General features: G+C 45.4%; 1 long non-coding RNA gene across 1 annotated transcript; it reads left to right on the top strand.

Moving 5' to 3' along the window:
• Positions 1-18,020: 18,020 nt before the first annotated feature.
• Positions 18,021-20,159, top strand: LOC125537227. Its single transcript, XR_007295703.1, has 2 exons — positions 18,021-18,771; positions 19,050-20,159. It is a non-coding gene; the product is annotated as an uncharacterized LOC125537227 (long non-coding RNA).
• Positions 20,160-20,709: the final 550 nt, after the last annotated feature.

Raw genomic sequence — 20,709 nt, 5'->3', positions numbered from 1 at the left:
GCCCAAAGGATCCCTTCCCCCTCCCCCGCATCGATCAAATTATCGATGCTACCGCAGGACACGAGTCATTGTGTTTCCTCGACGCATACTCCGGTTACCACCAAATCAAGATGGCGGAGTCCGACCAAGCCGCAACGCATTCATCCACACCATACGGTCCCTTCTGTTTCACACAACCTTTTGGGCTCAAAAACGCCGGTGCAACATATCAGCGCATGATCAGACATGTCTCGGCCGCACACGAGCACATCGCACACAATAGCAGTACAGGCAACGTAAGAGGTCGTTCAAACCAACAGCACGTGACTCAACAGACGACTTGAGGCTCACATTCACAACCTCCGAACATACGACATCAAGCTCAACCCGGAAAAGACGTTCGGTGTACCAGCCGGAAAGCTCCTGGGCTTCATTGTCTCCAGTAGAGGAATTGAAGCAAATCCGGCCAAAATCCGAGCTCTGTCACAGTTGGCTATCCCAACGGACCTCAAACAAATCCAGAAATTAACTGGATGTGTGGCGGCTCTAAGCCGCTTTATCTCCCGCTTAGGAGAAAAGGCATTACCCCTTTATCGCCTCCTTCGGCGCACCGAACACTTCGAGTGGACGGACGCTGCCACAGCCGGATTGGAAGAAATAAAAGCCATACTGGCAACCAACCCAATCCTGGCCGCGCCAAAACATCGGCGAACCAATGCTGTTGTACATTGCGGCAACCATCATCAGGTTGTAAGCGCAGTGCTCGTCGTCCGAAGCGACGGACTAAATTCTCCTTGTATGTTATGACTAGTCTATTAAGCGTTACAAGCATAACTTCTCTTACTTTCAGTTTTAAGATAGTATAGCGTAATTAAGTTTATATTTATTTAGTGAGATTACTTTTTAGGTTTGGTTTAGTTTCTAGTTTATGTTCCTAGCGTTTACCCAGCCTCATTAGCGCAAACACACGAGGAGAAACGAAGAAAGAGAAAGACAAGAATAAGAAAGAAAAAAAGAGAGAATGGAAGAAGACAGAACGAAAGAAGAAGATGAGCACAGAAGAGAACGGAGGAAGAAGACAAGCCATGGGCAACACACAACGGAAGAGACAGAACGAAACAAAAAGGAAGAAAGCGAGGAAGAACAAAAAGGATAGAAGAAAGGAAAATAAAGAGAAAAGACCACACTCCGGACAAGACCACCCGAACTTCACGGACTACACTAAACAAACAGGACGCCACGGGGGCCCGTATGGCAATGCCATTGCCGAGCATCCTCCCCTCGGGACATCAACAACAAAGACCCCCGGACGACACCTTAAATTTGGCAAGATGCCACTTTGGTGGCCGGGGAATGACAAGCCGAACTCCGCGTAAAGAGGTATCACGCACCAGCACCCCAAGGGATGACAACGCGCACTCGTCGTTCTACAATCTGGCTACGTTTGGGGGCTGGCGTCGCTCGACGTCCCCAACCGGAGATACAGTGCAATCATACGCAGATACTGTATACAGACTCCAACAACGCAGCGAATACAAAGCCCTGTTACAGGTCCTTCGGATGGCATCCATGGCATCAACGCCTGAGGTGCGTGGGGACGAACCTGCGATACCAGATCAAAGGAGACTTCGATGCCTAAGGATCCAAAGATGCGGCCTATCGTAACGTCGTCTAAACAGATGCTCGCAGCCCTCGGCGAGGAGCCCTGACACCGACATAACATGTTCGAGAAAACAATCAGGCCGCGGATATCAGCATGCCCTCGGCAAAACATGATCCGCCCCCCAACACTTGAAGAGAGTGTTAAGCCACCGTGCTATGGACAGAGCGGCGCACACGCGAGCGCACTAATGAATCGCCGAACCACCCACCACCAGACAACGCTCGACGTACCCGACACTCGACAAGAGCGGAGGCTCGCCACGACAAAACACCCTTACCCAGCGATCAAACAACGCACATCATAAGCCGGGACAGAAGATCTCCGCCTCAAAAAAACCATCACCTAACTAGGCAGGAACTCTCGGAGGACCACAAAATGAGGACACGCTGCATAGTGCGGCGATCTAAGGCCTACAGGGTCCATGAGGAGAACTGTATAAAAAAAGCACTACCGGAGTCCTTCAAAGGTGCATCTCCGAAGAGGAAGGGCGGAACCTTTTGGCAGAAATTCACGCCGGACTCGACGGTCCACACCGCAGCCCGGGCTCTTGTAAGCAAGGCCTTCCATACAGGATTCTATTGGCCGACGGCCGGCAGATGCACAGGACTTGGTCCAACGCTGCGCCGGTTGCCAGCTTTTTGCAAATCAAAGCCACATGCCACCCACCGCCCTCCAAACAATCCCCATTACGTGGCCCTTCGCGGTCTGGGGGCTTGACATGGTTGGACCCCTTAAAGGGGGAACCCACAAGAAAAAATACTTACTGGTCATGGTGGATAAATTCACCAAATGGATAGAAGCCAAACCTGTTAAAACAGCCGAATCCGGACCGGTGATAGACTTCATATCCGGGGTCATACACCGTTATGGCGTCCCCCACAGCATCATCACTGACAACGGCACAAACTTCACGGCCGATGAGGTAAAACTCTGGTGCAGCAAAATGGGCATCAAGCTCGATTATGCTTCAGTCTATCACCCACAAACCAACGGTCCAAGTTGAGCCGAGCGCGCAAATGAGTATCGGGGCATTAAACCCAGACTAGGTGGTACCTAAAGATCTAACATGCCGTGTAGGTATGCGGGTATCGCCGACCCTAGACCCGACCCGAGACCACCACCCGACCCCGACACGACTCCCTTCGATCCCGAGCCGACCCGACCGCTGCCCACGACCCGACAATCCGAACACGGCACCGACCCGCAAGCCCGACCGCCGACCCTGCCCGACACCCTGACCTCAGACCCGACACCTAGACCCGACCCCGCTCCGAACACCTACCGACCCCTGCCAGCAAGCACCCAACACCCCTGAGACCCCGACCCCGACCGACCCCCGACACCCCGACCACCCCGACACCACACCCCGACACCCCGACCCGACACCGACACCACCCCCGACCCCGAAACAGCACCCCGACCCCGACACGGCACCCCGACACCGACAGACACCCCGACCCCCGACACCTCCCGAAAAGGTGTTCTTTGGCCTTCCAGAGGCCGACGGGGTCATATATTTGTTAATTATTAGTTAGGTCATATATTTTTCGATTTTGTTATGAAAAACATCATATATAATTGTGTTGATCGTGTAGTTTTAAATGTGCAGTTGTTTCATCGCTGCGAGGTTTGGTGTTCGACGACCTCGCCGTGCGTTTGACGAGCTCCGCCCCTTCGTTCGTGGGTGAGCACAAATGACAAGTCCTCCTCCCCCATTAATTATTTGATCTATTCCGATGAAACTTGATAGCTAGCTATATATGTGTCTTGAATCATCAGTATGCGTAACCAATATGTGTCTCCCGTTCGAAAGCGTCATAGTTATAAATATGCATGCATTGCATATTTATAACCTTTGATTCTTTCGAATTGTCCAACGCTATCCATGGACAGCCCGAGTATGTGTAGATTGGGTTCGTTTTCCCATATGATTTGCTCCGGATCCGACGCATAAATTTCGTCAGTGCCTCCCCTGTTGTTCTCCGGGTACACATCCTCTCTGTTTATTGCAGAGATGTGTATCAGGAGAACAGCGGGGAGGTGCTGCCGAAATTTTGCGTCGGATCCGGAGCATAGCATGGGAAAATGAACCCAATCTACACATACACGGGTGGGATTAGGACCTATCATTACCTATTAGAGTGTAGGTTGCATGGACGTAATAAAATTGACAAAGTAGATCAACTGATGAATATATAGATGGTGAATTACATATATAATTTTTGTGTGTCCAGTAGCTCTGAAAGTCAAGATGAGTGGCCGTGCGTGGATGTATACCGGTCACACTAGTCAGAACAAATGGAGCGCTTAATGGTTCACAAAAACCAAGGGGTTTGTGCAAGCCGCATTTGCAAATGGCCAGAGGAAAACCTGGTGCCCCTGTTTCCGGTGCGGCAATTGGGAAAAGAGGACAGAGGCTGAAATGGGCAAACACCTGCAGAAGAGTGGTTTTACGCCCGATTATACGGTGTGGACATTTCATGGTGAGTCTGCCCAACGTGACCGAAGCTAGTGTTTCACATCCAGTATCTTTGGATAACGAAGAATGGCGGACCATTTCGTTGTATATCTTCAACAACCTGATAGAAGTGCGGCCGTACATCGAGTAAGTTCTCGGTACATTGTTTCGCAACTTCTATTTCCTTTGAACTATTCTTATTCCTGGATATGTCATACAGTCGATACGTCGCCATATTCTCGTATGGAGCGGAGACCCAAAAGGATTCCGTCGAAGAGTATGAGCTTCTTGCAAAGCAAGGAGGTGGCTATCCCGGTTTCATCTCTTGGTTCAAAGAAACGGTAATTTCTATTAGACAATTTCATTTCATTTGCTAATTTGTGCATAATGCAACAATCCTTTCATATTAAACTTGTAGGCTAATTCAGAGTCTATGGACACCGAATTGAGACAAGTCGCTAATGGTTTTGACTATAAGGTCCGTTCATTTGACAAGTACGACATCAACGGGTATCGCTTTCGTACCTATGGCAAAGAGCTATCTATGGCCGACCGAAAGTCTACAAATTGTTGTGTATCTGCTATCGGCGAAGGAGGTACCAAGTATTATGGGAGAGTTGAAGCAATTTATGAACTTCTGTTCTATGGTGAAAACCCACCGAATGTCGTAGTCTTCAAATGTTATTGGTTTCAGCCGAAGGAGACTAGAAGGACTCATGAACATATAGGGCTAGTTGAAATCAACCAAAGCACTCATTTAGATGTTCCTAATGTCTATATTATGGCTCAACAGGCGACCCAAGTATTCTATCTACCGTGGGCCTGCCAAACTAATCCAAATCTGAAAGGTTGGGATGTCATTTATGAAGTGCCGCCACGTGCTAGACTTTCTCCCCCAAAGGAAGAGGATTATGAACCTCACATTAACCCAGACACATATGAAGGAGAATTCTTCCAAGAGACACGTATTTCCAAAAAGTGTTTCAAGAACCGCTATACTTCACCCCAAAACATTGAAGTAGACAGCGACAATGAATCCGACATCACCCCAGAGGAGGAACAAGAAGAGCCGGAACAAGAAGAGGTTACTGCTGCGGATGACCTGTCAATGCTTGACCGATTACGTCAAGGTGGCCTTGCACATGTTGATGCCAATGAACCCTATGAGCCCGTCATTGATTATAGTGATGATGATGATTATGCATTTATTGATGATACTGATCGAGATTATTAGTAGTGTCAGGTATTAAATTTTTTTATGTTGTACTTGATGATGATACACTTAAGTGATACACATATTATTATTCATGTCGGTCTTTTTTTATGTTGTACTAATTTCGTTTACTGTTTGTCATGGCAGGTGTTGAAAGATGGTGGGTGCTGGTCGGGAGCGCGCCAAGGCCCCTTCTTCGTCGGCGCGTGGTCTGAGGTCTTCCATTCCAGACGCACCTCTCCGCCGAGCGTTGCTGGACAGTATGGCCACACCGCTGGGCCCTTCTTCGTCGACCGCGGTGCCCAGCAGGGGACGAGGTAGGAAGAGAGGAGGTGGGGCACGTGGTCGTGGGAGAGGAGGTAGGGTGACTGCTACGGCGCCTTCCTCGCCGCCACCCCCAGCTGTTTCACCCGAGCACGTGACTGCTAGGGTGGACTCGTCCGAGGAGGAGGCTACACGGACTCCGGTCCATGAGCCTCCGGTCCACGGGTCTTGGGCCCACAAGCCTCGGGTTGACTGGCCTTCGGCCCACGAGAGTTCGGCCCACGAGACCCCGGAGGAGCACACGTCCGGATGGGGTACCTGGCCGGATCAGCCCGAGGAGCCGAGTGGCCATGCTGATGATGGCGGGGAGCCGACTGATCTTGAGGAGGAGGGGGCACCGTCTACCAGCGTGGTGCTACACGGCTCCCATCCGTGCCGGCGACCCGCGAGCAGAGGTGGTTGATTTTCCCTGATGGGGAGAGGTACGTAAGTGCATTTAATATTTTTGTACCTTCTGCATTCACGTTTCTTCAAATAACTAATGCGTTGGCCTTGTCATGCTGCAGGGGTTGGGACCACCATCATAGTGTCCGTCGGCCCAACTCCGTCCTTGGAGTTCTTTGCCGGCAAAACTTCCCGGGGTTTGTCACGTTGCCTGGTGAGGGTCGGCTTCCAGAGCTTGGATTGAGCTGGGAGCACTACGTGGCTGCCCCGGCCCCGCCGGATGAGATTATCGACGGTGTCGTGTGCGACACGAGGGCAGACATGGTGATCAGAAAGTTCTGGGTAATTTCTCCTTTACACATTTAAAAATCTTCAACTAGCTAGTTATTAATTATACTAATCAATATTGTCTCATTTGATTGCAGACATTCTACAGGTGTGAGGAGGGATACGAGGAGGACGCGGCACATGTTATCGAGAACGTCTGCAAGCGCCTACTCCAGAACTTACGGCACGAGGCTCGGGTGCAGGCTATTCGAGACTACTACGCCTTGCGTGGTATCAAGAAGACCAAGCCGGCGTGCCGTGATAAGTTCCTGAGTAAGGAGCAGTACATGAAGGTAATTCTTAAGGCCTTCTCTACTTAAGTTCCTTCATTTAGTAATTCTTAGCCGTAGCGCTCAAGTTTCTATTTGCTAACTTAGGCGCCTCCGAGATGGTGTGCGGATCGGATGGATTGTTGGGAGGTGTTGGTCGATGAGTGGTGCTCAAAACAATGGCTAGCCCTCCACAACGAGGCCAAGGACAAACGTGCCCAAATGGAAGGTGTGCCACACCATCAAGGCAGCTCCAACTTATATCAGTTCGGGCACAACTGAGTATGTGGTTTGCTTCATGCAATTCATTCATCATGCTAGCTTGAGCCCTTTAATTACTAATTTTCATTGTTTCTCTCTTTCAGGCACGCTACAATAAGGCGGATAAGGTGCCAGAGGTGTACGACCTATATGCCATGGCCCACACTGCCTCTTTCAAGAAAGTCAAGGCTTTCTCTCAGTCTGACCTCGATGATGCAAGCAACTTCACCAACATCTCCTCCCACAACAAGCTCGTGAGATATAGAGATGAGGGGAAGGCGAGGAAAGGGGAGGACTTTAACCCGAGCCAGGGTCCCATTGATCCAGAGCCGGTGATGATATCTGGTGGCGGGAGGTCCCATGGCTCCATAGCCATTGGAGATGGACTTATCCGTTGTCCTAGCACTCTCCCGGAGATCAAGGCGCGCCAGTCGAGCTCCGCTCCTGAGATAAGGCCTCGTGAACGGCCAGTGCAACTCGCCATCAAGGTTAGTGATACGTACTCAGTTATCTTTCTCCATTACATTGTGTGCGCTTCCATCAATGATTACAAATGGTCATGTGAGTGGTGTTGCAGGCTGCTATACAGAGTGAGAGAGATAGAACGGAGAAACTTCTGGCGGAGGCGGCGGAGAGGCAGCGGGAGTTGGAGGAGAGGACGACAAAGATGATGGAGGAGGAGAGGGCACGGAATGACATGCAGGCAAGGGCCATGTACGAGCTCCTTGTGGTAAGTTTCTTCTGCAGATTAACCAAAACGTTCATGTAGTGTTTGTCTCATTACTAACTAGTATGACTGAGTCGTCAAAACCAAATGTGCAGTCTGTGTGCGAGAAGACAGGTCAGACCGCTCCGCCGATGCCAGTGATTGCTCCTGGGACCACGGTGAGTTTTATTTGAATGGACATTACTTGCTAGTCTTAACATTTGAGTGTCATCATGCTAACAAGACATTGGAAATGATCTTTGGTGCAGCGTAACTCCAGACAAGCATCGCACGATCCTTCTCCAGCTACCGACACGAGCCACCCCGCTCCTACACCTCCTGGATCTTGGTAAGTTTATCTAGTGTTTTGCTTAACACATGCATAAAGACCTAGACTTAGCTTTATTTCCTCCAATGCTTACCATAATGACCTAGAGTTAGCTTCTTCTCCTCCAAAATGACTTAATAAGCTTACTGACCTCCAAAACCATCCATTTTACCTAAGTTAGCTCTAAAACGATCTGTACTTAGCTTACTTATGTCAAAAATTGCATAATTAGCTTAGTTAGCTCATAGACGATCCATTTTACCTAAGTTAGCTCTAAAATGACCCATTTTACCTAGGTTAGCTTATAAATGATCCAGTTCATCCAAGTTAGCTCAAAAATGACCCATTTTACCTAGATTAGCTCCTAAATGATCCATTTTACCTACGTTAGCTTTAAAATGACCCATTTCACCTAGGTTAACTCCAAAATGACCCATCTTACCTAGGTTATCTCATAAACGATCCATTTCAACTAATTTAGCTCATAAACGATCCATTTCACCAAGTTAGCTAAAAACGATCCATTTCACCTAAATTAGCTCTTAAATGATCCATTTCACCTAAGTTAGCTCAAAAAGATCCATTTCAACTAAATTAGCTCATAAATGATCCATTTCACCTAAGTTAGCTAAAAAACGATCCATTTCAACTAAGTTAGCTCATAAATGATCCATTTCACCTAAGTTAGCTAAAAAACGATCCATTTCACCTTAGTTACCTCAAAAACGATCCATTTGACCTTAGTTAGCTCATAAATGACCCATTTCAACTAAGTTAGCTCATAAATGATCCATTTCACCTTAGCTAGCTCATAAACGACCCATTTCAACTTAGTTAGCTCATATATGATCCATTTCACGTAAGTTAGCTCATAAATGACATACTCTTCTTGTTCTAGTCTTCTTCTTGTTCTACTCTTCTTGTTCTAACTTTCTTATTTTTCATTTTGCAGATTTCATTCACTTGACGAAAGCTTGCATAGATGAAGTGCTCCTTATCCCTTTCTCTGTTTCTTTTGTATCGTTGAACTATGCATGTATCGTTGGATGAAACTATTGTAATATATATGGTTGGATGCCTCTATATATGTTGAACTTGTTATGTATGATGGAACTATGCATGTAATATATATGGTTGGATGATGAAGTTATGTGTTGGATATCTTATATGTTTGCTCTGTAATGGCCTTTTGAAATATATCTATATATGTCATATATATTTGTGATGAAAATTGTTGGATTTAATAAAAAACAGATAAAAGACCCAATATGCAGGCTCTTTGCCGTCGGCCACCGACGGCAACGGGCTCTTTGCCGTCTGCCGCGGACGGCAAAGAGGACACGTGGCATCCAGCTGTGCTTCCTGGGAGCTGACACATTTGGTCAGTTTGCCTACAGTGGCAGACGGCAAAGACTTTGCCATCAGTGGCAGACGGCAAAGAACCTGCCATGCAGTGACGTGTAGATGACATCATACGGCGGACGGCAAAGACACTAGAAATTTTGCCATCAGCGGCGGACGGCAAAGGCCTGCCGTTAGCCACTTAACGGACTGACAGCGCAATTATTGCCGTCCGCTCTCTTTCCCGTCCGCCGCAGACGGCAAAGGGCCTTTGCCGTCAGCCGCCAGGAAGCAGACGGCAAAGTAGCTGTTTACCGTAGCCTACTTTGCCGGAGCCTTTTGCCGTCCGCGGCTGACGGCAAAGGCCTTTGCCGTCTGCCGTTCATGCCTTTGCCGTCCGCCGTGGCAGACGGCAAAATAGCTGATTCCTGTAGTGTATGTTACTTGCCCGAGATTCGATCGTCGGTATCTCAATACCTAGTTCAATCTCATTACCGGCAAGTCTCTTTACTCGTTCCGTAATACATCATCCTGCAACTAACTCATTAGTTGCAATGCTTGCAAGGTAAGTGATGTGCATTACTGAGAGGGACCAGAGATACCTCTCCGACAATCGGAGTGACAAATCCTAATCTCGAAATACGCCAACCCAACAAGTACCTTCGGAGACACCTGTAGAGCACCTTTATAATCACCCAGTTACGTTCTGACGTTTGGTGGCACACAAAGTGTTCCTCCGGTAAACGGGAGTTGCATAATCTCATAGTCATAGGAACATGTATAAGTCATGAAGAAAGCAATAGCAACAAACTAAATGATCAAGTGCTATGCTAACGGAATGGGTCAAGTCAATCACATCATTATCCTAATGACGTGATCCCGTTAATCAAATGACAACTCATGTCTATGGTTAGGAAACATTACCATCTTTGATCAACGAGCTAGTCAAGTAGAGGCATACTAGTGACACTCTGTTTATCTATGTATTCACACATGTATTATGTTTCCGGTTAATACAATTCTAGCATGAATAATAAACATTTATCATGATATAAAGAAATAAATAATAACTTTATTATTGCCTCTAGGGCATATTTCCTTCAGTCTCCCACTTGCACTAGAGTCAATAATCTAGTTCACATCGCCATGTGATTTAACATCAATAGTTCACATCACCATGTGATTAACACCCATAGTTCACATCGACATGTGACCAACACCCAAAGGGTTTACTAGAGTCAATAATCTAGTTCACATCGCTATGTGATTAATACCCAAAGAATATTAAGGTGTGATCATGTTTTGCTTGTGAGGGAAGTTTAGTCAACGGATCTGCTACATTTAGATCCGTATGTATTTTGCAAATTTCTATGTCAACAATGCTCTGCATGGAGCTACTCTAGCTAATTGCTCCCACTTTCAATATGTATCCAGATTGAGACTTTGAGTCATCTGGATCAGTGTCAAAACTTGCATCGACGTAACCCTTTACGACGAACCTTTTGTCACCTCCATAATCGAGAAACATATCCTTATTCCACTAAGGATAATTTTGACCAATGTCCAGTGATCTACTCCTAGATCACTATTGTACTCCCTTGCCAAACTCAGGGCAGGGTATACAATAGGTCTGGTACACAGCATGGCATACTTTATAGAACCTATGGCTGAGGCATAGGGAATGACTTTCATTCTCTCTCTATCTTCTGCCGTGGTCGGGTTTTGAGTCTTACTCAACTTCACACCTTGTAACACAGGCAAGAACTCCTTCTTTGACTGTTCCATTTTGAACTACTTCAAAATCTTGTCATGGTATGTACTCATTGAAAAACTTATCAAGCGTCTTGATCTATCTCTATAGATCTTGATGCTCAATATGTAAGCAGCTTCACCGAGGTCTTTCTTTGAAAAACTCCTTTCAAACATTCCTTTATGCTTTGTAGAATAAATCTACATTATCTCCGATCAACAATATGTCATTCACATATACTTATCAGAAATGCTGTAGTGCTCCCACTCACTTTCTTGTAAATATAGGCTTCACTGCAAGTCTGTATAAAACTATATTCTTTGATCAACTTATCAAAGCGTATATTCCAACTCCGAGATGCTTGCACCAGTCCATAGATGGATCGCTGGAGCTTGCATATTTTGTTAGTACCTTTAGGATTGACAAAACCTTCTGGTTGCATCATATACAACTCTTTTTTAATAAATCCATTAAGGAATGCAGTTTTGTTTATCCATTTGCCAGATTTCATAAAATGCGGCAATTGCTAACATGATTCGGACAGACTTAAGCATAGATACGAGTGAGAAACTCTCATCGTAGTCAACACATTGAACTTGTTGAAAACCTTTTTGCGACAATTCTAGCTTTGTAGATAGTAACACTACTACCAGCGTCCGTCTTCCTCTTGAAGATCCATTTAATCTCAATGGCTCGCCGATTAATGGGCAAGTCAATCAAAGTCCATACTTTGTTCTCATACATGGATCTCATCTCAGATTTCATGGCCTCAAGCCATTTCGCGGAATCTGGGCTCATCATCGCTTCCTCATAGTTCGTGAGATCGTCATGGTCAAGTAACATGACCTCCAGAACAGGATCACCGTAACACTCTGGTGCGGATCTCACTCTGGTTTACCTACGAGGTTCGGTAGTAACTTGATCTGAAGTTACATGATCATCATCATTAGCTTCCTCACTAATTGGTGTAGTAGTCACAGAAATAGATTTCTGTGATGAACTACTTTTCAATAAGGGAGCAGGTATAGTTACCTCATCAAGTTCTACTTTCCTCCCACTCACTTCTTTCAAGAGAAACTCCTTCTCTAGAAAGGATCCATTCTCAGCAATGAATATCTTGCCTTCGGATCTGTGATAGAAGGTGTACCCAACATTTTCTTTTGGGTATCCTATGAAGACACACTTCTCCGATTTGGGTTTGAGCTTATCAGGTTGAAACTTTTTCACATAAGCATTGCAACCTCAAACTTTAAGAAACGACGGCTTAGGTTTCTTGCCAAACCATAGTTCATACGCTGTCGTCTCAACGGATTTAGATGGTGCCCTATTTAACGTGAATGCAACTGTCTCTAATGCATAACCCCAAAACGATAGTGATAGATCGGTAAGAGACATCATAGATCGCACCATATCTAATAAAGTACGGTTATGATGTTCAGACACACCATTATGCTGTGGTGTTCCAGGTGGCGTGAGTAGTGAAACTATTTCACATTGTTTTTAACTGAAGGCCAAACTCGTAACTCAAATATTTTACTTCTGCGATCATATCGTAGAAACTTTTATTTTTGTTACGATGATTCTCCACTTCACTCTGAAATTCTTTGAACTTTTCAAATGTTTCAGACTTGTGTTTCATCAAGTAGATATACTCATATCTGCTCAAATCATCTGTGAAGATCAGAAAATAATGATACCTGCCACGAGCCTCAATATTCATCGGACCACATACATCAGTATGTATGATTTCCAACAAATCTGTTGCTCGCTCCATTGTTCCGAAGAACGGAGTCTTAGTCATCTTGCCCATGAGGCATGGTTCGCAAGCATCAACTGATTCATAATCAAGTGATTCCAAAAGCCCATCAGCATGGATTTTCTTCATGCGTTTTACACCAATATGACCTAAACGGCAGTGCCACAAATAAATTGCATCATCATTATTAACTTTGCATATTTTGGTTTCAATATTATGAATATGTGTATCACTACGATCGAGATCCAACGAACTATTTTCATTGGGTGTGTAACCATATAAGGTTTTATTCATGTAAACAGAACAGCAATTTATTCTCTTACTTAAATGAATAGCCGTATTGCAATAAACATGATCAAATCATATTCATGCTCAACGCAAACACCAAATAACACTTATTTAGGTTCAACACTAATCCCAAAAGTATAGGGAGTGTGCGATGATGATCATATCAATCTTGGAACCACTTCCAACACACATCGTCACTTCACCCTTAACTAGTCTATGTTCATTCTGCAACTCCCGTTTCGAGTTACTACTCTTAGCAACTGAACCAGTATCAAATACCGAGGGGTTGCTACGAACACTAGTAAAATACACATCAATAATTTGTATATCAAATATACCTTTGTTCACTTTGCCATCCTTCTTATCCACCAAATACTTGGGGCAGTTCCGCTTCCAGTGACCAGTCCCTTTGCAGTAGAAGCACTTAGTCTCAGGCTTAGGACCAGACTTGGGCTTCTTCACTTGAGCAGCAACTTGCTTGCCGTTCTTCTTGAAGTTCCCCTTCTTCCCTTTGCCCTTTTCTTGAAACTAGTGGTCTTGTCTACCATCAACACTTGATATTTTTCTTGATTTCTACCTTCGTCGATTTCAGCATTACGAAGAGCTTGGGAATCGTTTTCGTTATCCCTTGCATATCATAGTTCATCACGAAGTTCTACTAACTTGGTGATGGTGACTAGAGAATTTTATCAATCACTATTTTATCTGGAAGATTAACTCCCACTTGATTCAAGCGATTGTAGTACCCAGACAATCTGAGCACATGCTCACTGCTTGAGCTATTCTCCTCCATCTTTTAGCTATAGAACTTGTTGGAGACTTCATATCTCTCAACTCGGGTATTTGCTTGAAATATTAACTTCAACTCCTGGAACATCTCATATGGTCCATGACGTTGAAAATGTCTTTGAAGTCCCGATTCTAAGCCGTTTAAGCATGGTGCACTAAACTATCAAGTAGTCATCATATTGAGCTAGCCAAATGTTCATAACATCTGCATCTGCTCCTGCAATAGGTTTGTCACCTAGCGGTGCATCAAATACATAATTCTTCTATGCAGCAATGAGGATAAACCTCAGATCACGGATCCAATCCGCATCATTGCTACTAACATCTTTCAACTTAGTTTTCTCTAGGAACATATATCTAACATAGGGAAGTAACAACGCGAGCTATTGATCTACAACATAGATATGCTAATACTACCAGGACTAAGTTCATGATAAATTAAAGTTCAATTAATCATATTACTTAAGAACTCCCACTTAGATAGACATCCCTCTAATCCTCTAAGTGATCACGCGATCCAAATCAACTAAACCATGTCCGATCATCACATGAGATGGAGTAGTTTCAATGGTGAACATCACTATGTTGATCATATCTACTATATGATTCACGCTCGACCTTTCGGTCTCCGTGTTCCGAGGCCATATCTGTTATATGCTAGGCTCGTCAAGTTTAACCTGAGTATTCCGCGTGTGCAACTGTTTTGCACCCGTTGTATTTGAACGTAGAGCCTATCACACCCGATCATCACGTGGTGTCTCAGCACGAAGAACTTTCGCAACGGTGCATACTCAGGGAGAACACTTATACCTTGATAATTTAGTAAGAGATTATCTTATAAAGCTACCGCCGAACTAAGCAAAATAAGATGTATAAAAGATAAACATCACATGCAATCAAAATATGTGACATGATATGGCCATCATCATCTTGTGCCTTTGATCTCCATCTCCAAAGCATCGTCATGATCTTCATCGTCACCGGCATGACACCATGATCTCCATCATCTTGATCTGTATCAATGTGTCATCACATGGTCGTCTCGCCAACTATTGCTCTTGCAACTATTGCTATCGCATAGCGATAAAGTAAAGCAATTATTTGGTGCTTGCATCTTATGCAATAGAGAGACAACCATAAGGCTTTTGCCAGTTGCCGATAACTTCAACAAAACATGATCATCTCATACAACAACTTATATCTCATCACGTCTTGACCATATCACATCACAACATGCCATGCAAAAACAAGTTAGACGTCCTCTACTTTGTTGTTGCAAGTTTTACGTGGCTGCTACGGGCTTAGCAAGAACCGTTCTTACCTACGCATCAAAACCACAACGATAGTTTGTCAAGTTGGTGCTGTTTTAACCTTCTAAAGGACCGGGCGTAGCCATACTCGGTTCAACTAAAGTTGGAGAAACTAACACCCGCCAGCCACCTGTGTGCAAAGCACGTCGGTAGAACCAGTCTCGCGTAAGCGTACGCATAATGTCGGTCCGGGCCGCTTCATCCAACAATACCGCCGAACCAAAGTATGACATGCTGGTAAGCAGTATGACTTATATCGCCCACAACTCACTTGAGTTCTACTCGTGCATAACATCAACGCATAAAACCTAGGCTCGGATGCCACTGTTGGGGAACGTAGTAATTTCAAAATTTTCCTACGCACACGCAAGATCATGGTGATGCATAGCAACGAGAGAGGAGAGTGTTGTCTACGTACCCTCATAGACCGAAAGCGGAAGCGTTAGCACAACACGGTTGATGTAGTCGTACGTCTTCACGATCCGACCGATCAAGTACCGAACACACGGCACCTCCGAGTTCTGCACACGTTCAACTCGATGACGTCCCTCGAACTCCGATCCAGCCGAGTGTCGAGGAAGAGTTTCGTCAGCACGACGGCGTGGTGACGATGATGATGTTCTACCGATGCAGGGCTTCGCCTAATCACCGCTACGATATGATCGAGGTGGATTATGGTGGAGGGGGGCACCGCACACGGCTAAGAGATCAAGAGATCAATTGTTGTGTCTTTGGGGTGCCCCCCCTGCATCCGTATATAAAGGAGCAAGGGAGGAGGAGGCCGGCCCTAGGAGGGGATGCGCCAAGTGTGGAGTCCTACTAGGACTCCCTAGCCCTAGTAGGATTTCACCTCCCATATGGAATAGGAAAAGAGGAAGGGAAAAGGAGAAGGAAGGAAGGGGGTGCCCCCCTTCCCTAGTCCAATTCGGACCAAACCAAGGGGAGGGGTGCGGCCACCCTTGAGGCCCTTTTCCTTCTTTCCCGTATGGCCCAATAAGGCCCAATACGTATTCCCGTAACTCTCCGGTACTCCGAAAAATACCCGAATCACTCGGAACCTTTCCGATGTCCGAATATAGTCATCCAATATATCGATCTTTACGTCTCGACCATTTCGAGACTCCTCGTCATGTCCCCGATCTCATCCGGGACTCCGAACTTCTTCGGTACATCAAAACTCATAAACTCATAATATAACTGTCATCGAAACCTTAAGCGTGCGGACCCTACGGGTTTGAGAACAATGTAGAAATGACCGAGACACGTCTCAGGTCAATAACCAATAGCGGAACCTGGATGCTCATATTGGCTCCCACATATTCTATGAAGATCTTTATCGGTCAGACCGCATAACAACATACGTTGTTCCCTCTGTCATCGGTATGTTACTTGCCCGAGATTCGATCGTCGGTATCTCAATACCTAGTTTAATCTCATTACCGGCAAGTCTCTTTACTCGTTCCGTAATACATCATCCTGCAACTAACTCATTAGTTGCAATGCTTGCAAGGTAAGTGATGTGCATTACCGAGAGGGTCCAGAGATACCTCTCCGACAATCGGAGTGACAAATCCTAATCTCGAAATACGCCAACCCAACAAGTACCTTCGGAGACACCTGTAGAGCACCTTTATAATCACCCAGTTACGTTGTGACGTTTGGTGGCACACAAAGTGTTCCTCTGGTAAACGAGAGTTGCATAATCTCATAGTCACAGGAACATGTATAAGTCATGAAGAAAGCAATAGCAACAAACTAAACGATCAAGTGCTATGCTAACGGAATGGGTCAAGTCAATCACATCATTATCCTAATGATGTGATCCCGTTAATCAAATGACAACTCATGTCTATGGTTAGGAAACATTACCATCTTTGATCAACGAGCTAGTCAAGTAGAGGCATACTAGTGACACTCTGTTTGTCTATGTATTCACACATGTATTATGTTTCCGGTTAATACAATTCTAGCATGAATAATAAACATTTATCATGATATAAGGAAATAAATAATAACTTTATTATTGCCTCTAGGACATATTTTCTTCAGTCTCCCACTTGCACTAGAGTCAATAATCTAGTTCACATCGTCATGTGATTTAACATCAATAGTTCACATCACCATGTGATTAACACCCATAGTTCACATCGACATGTGACCAACACCCAAAGGGTTTGCTAGAGTCAATAATCTAGCTCACATCGCTATGTGATTAATACCCAAAAAATACTAAGGTGTGATCATGTTTTGCTTGTGAGGAAAGTTTAGTCAACGGATCTGCTACATTCAAATCCGTATGTATTTTGCAAATTTCTATGTCAACAATGCTCTGCACGGAGCTAGTTTAGCTAATTGCTCCCACTTTCAATATGTATCCAGATTGAGACTTTGAGTCATCTGGATCAGTGTCAAAACTTGCATCGATGTAACCCTTTACGACGAACCTTTTGTCACCTCCATAATCGAGAAACATATCCTTATTCCACTAAGGATAATTTTGACCAATGTCCAGTGATCTACTCCTAGATCACTATTGTACTCCCCTGCCAAACTCAGGGCAGGGTATACAATAGGTCTGGTACACAGCATGGCATACTTTATAGAACCTATGGCTGAGGCATAGGGAATGACTTTCATTCTCTCTCTATCTTCTGCCGTGGACGGGTTGAGTCTGTCGAGTTCACCGTCGCGTCCTTTTTTTACACAAAAATCCCTGTGGTTTTTGGTCATTGAACTTGCAGTCCTTGCTTAAGTGAGAAAAAACGTTTCGTTCAGGCTATTTCCCAAAATCCCCCTGTAGTTCTCAATATTCAACCCGCGGTCCAAAAGCACAGTCTCTCAATTCTAAGAATAAAAAAGAGCATGGGACCTCCCTCGCCTCCCAATTCCAGCTGCCAAAGGCGACCGACCCCGGCGACGCTCGATCCGGTGAGCCTGGAGCGCTCGTCGCGGCCGTCTTCCTCCTCCCTGGCCCCGCCTCCCGCCTCCTGTGTGCGCGCGCTCCTCCCCCTCTCTCCCACCCCCTCGCTGCCGACCTCGCCCGCCCCTTCGCCGCCGCCATGGCCGTCCGTGCCGTCCGCGTGCTCCATGTCGACAGCTACGACTCCCCCGCGCAAGAGCAGACGCACAAGAGCCCTTTATCCTCCTAAACATGCACAAACTCCTCCTAAACAGCGTGCGCCGCCGCCGATCTGTGCTCTCCTCTCCACGCCGCCGATTTGTCCTCTTCGGCTTCCTTCCAGCTCCATGTGCTCCTTCCTCTCACCACCGCCCCAATCCTCCCCGGCGCCACACCCAGCCTCCTCCACGTCTATCTCCTGGCGCTGGCGGATGTGTTCAATTTGGAGGGAATTCAGTGCCATGTCCGTGCAGAAGAAATACTCCAACACGATAGCCATGGATGGCCCATCTGGATTTCACAAATTCTTTGGTGCCATAGAAAGAAAGCCTCCACCGGATTAGATCACAAGTTCTAAAGACGAACAACTCAATGTCGCGTCCGCCAACTTCGCCTGAAGACCATCCACCGTTGTCACCATCGACTTTGCCGCAAGACCATCCGCAATCGCCTCCGCCGACTTTGTCGGAAGACCATCAATCGTCGCCTAGACCTACTTCGTCGCAGGTATCTTTTTTCTTTGTGCAAACTATGATGGAGCTATGTTTGATTTACAACGATTTACAACCAGAGTTTACTGATGGTTAAACTGGCAATTTAAATTTACGTGAGCAAGTATTTAAGGCAATTGGTCTATTGGCATAGGCTCAAGCAGGAAACACATCGATCTGTACTTTTGCCATCTTGTTTCCTTTGTCAAACTAGCTGCAGCAATAGTTCTTCTTGCTATACAATATCGACATGCCAATTGATAAAATAATTTTGTCAACTGATTCCTCTTGTAGTGCTTCTTGCTGTACAAGACCACATCTGGTTTCCACCAAGAAGCTGGATCAGCGACATTGGACTCTGGTAAGCTCATGAAAATTCTTGCAATCCAGACTTGGGAGAGTCAAATTTACAAGTAGCTTTTATAGTGATAGCTAACATCATCTTACTGTGGTTTATTTGGCCCATGTAGAGCTGGCATGGTACGGCTACACTTCCAACAGTTTTACTTGCTAACAAAAAATCAAGTATAACTAAAAGAATATATCTTTCTCTTGCTGAAATAGGTTTGGACGCACAGTGTGATATATATATATATATATATATATATATATATATATAGAGAGAGAGAGAGAGAGAGAGAGAGAGAGAAAAGTCTATGTATTGTGTAAGTCCATGCTCTCTACAATCAAAGCCGTCCATCCAGCATGTGGATCTGTTCCAGGCAAGCTTTGTCTCTTTCCATCTTTGAATTAAACAATTTTCCGCAGCTCTCTCATATTTCCTCTTTTAGCTTGGTGGTCCATAGCCTAGCTGCAGTCTAGACCACATGCCTATGTGTTTGTCTGGCCGGACGGCACCATTTGACACAAAGAGTTCCAGACTATGCCGGACCTTTTTACGATGTTGTGAGAACAACAGACACTCATTTTAGGCAAAGTGCAATACTATTCGTCAGTGCTTTGTTTTGTTTCTCTGACCAGCACTAATACCATGTCACGGACATCATATTCATCGCGTTTGCAACGAGCAACGCCCTACAACCCCCTTGCCAGCATGGATTATTTTACAGTTAAGGAAATTTGGGTTATCAAGTTAGCTGTCGGGGAGCATCCATGGACGGTGACAACCCCTTTTTTCTTTGCGACAGCAGCGAGCCGGATGTTAGGCGTCGGTCTTCAGATTCTAGAGACCATGAACGGCCTTTCCTTCTCTGTGTTGGTTATGTGAGAGGCAACGAGGAGGACCTGCGTTGGTTATGTGCATCAAGCTTAGTAGTCTGTAGTCCTATTTTTTGTTATGTCAGTATCTTCAGTTATGGTACGATTTGTATCATGTCATAACCAACATATTCATTGCCATGTACTGCATTAGACGCATTGTTATCAAATGGATTTACCAGATTTCTTTCACCTGATCTCAATTATCTCAGTTGTACATGCACCATTGTGTCGAATGATTTCTGTCCTATTATTTCTCTGAAAATCCAGCTTCAGTTTTGCACTCTATGTTCGACAGTTGACACATCAATCTTCAGACATAACCAGTGGTTTTGTTACCTTTCCTTCACTTCCACCCAAAAGCACAACTAGAAAAGTTGAATCTTTTCGTTTCAGAAGGCAGCCTTGGCTGCACCCTAGTTTGCTATACACACAAATATAGCAATGTGCATCCATACTTTCCATCTTAACACTGTCCCAGAATAGCCGTTCATGTGTCTGTGTGTTCGGTCAACCGTGCAGCAATTGTGTGTGTAACACGCCTAGTGTATGTCCTCTAGTTAACACAACTTTCTTCAAATTGGCCTAGCGTCAGTATTGCACAAGTCTGAACCAAAACAGTATGCTCAAAACCAGGATAAAAGCTCGAGCCGTAGCTGTCGCCTGTCAGGATTCCTGAGGCGCATAGTATCCCTACATCGCACAAATCTTCAGAGCCTTCAGTCATTCACGGGAG

This window comes from Triticum urartu, chromosome 2 (assembly GCF_003073215.2).
Source record: "Triticum urartu cultivar G1812 chromosome 2, Tu2.1, whole genome shotgun sequence".
Lineage (NCBI taxonomy): Eukaryota > Viridiplantae > Streptophyta > Magnoliopsida > Poales > Poaceae > Triticum > Triticum urartu.
This window is presented reverse-complemented; position numbering and strand designations above follow the sequence as displayed.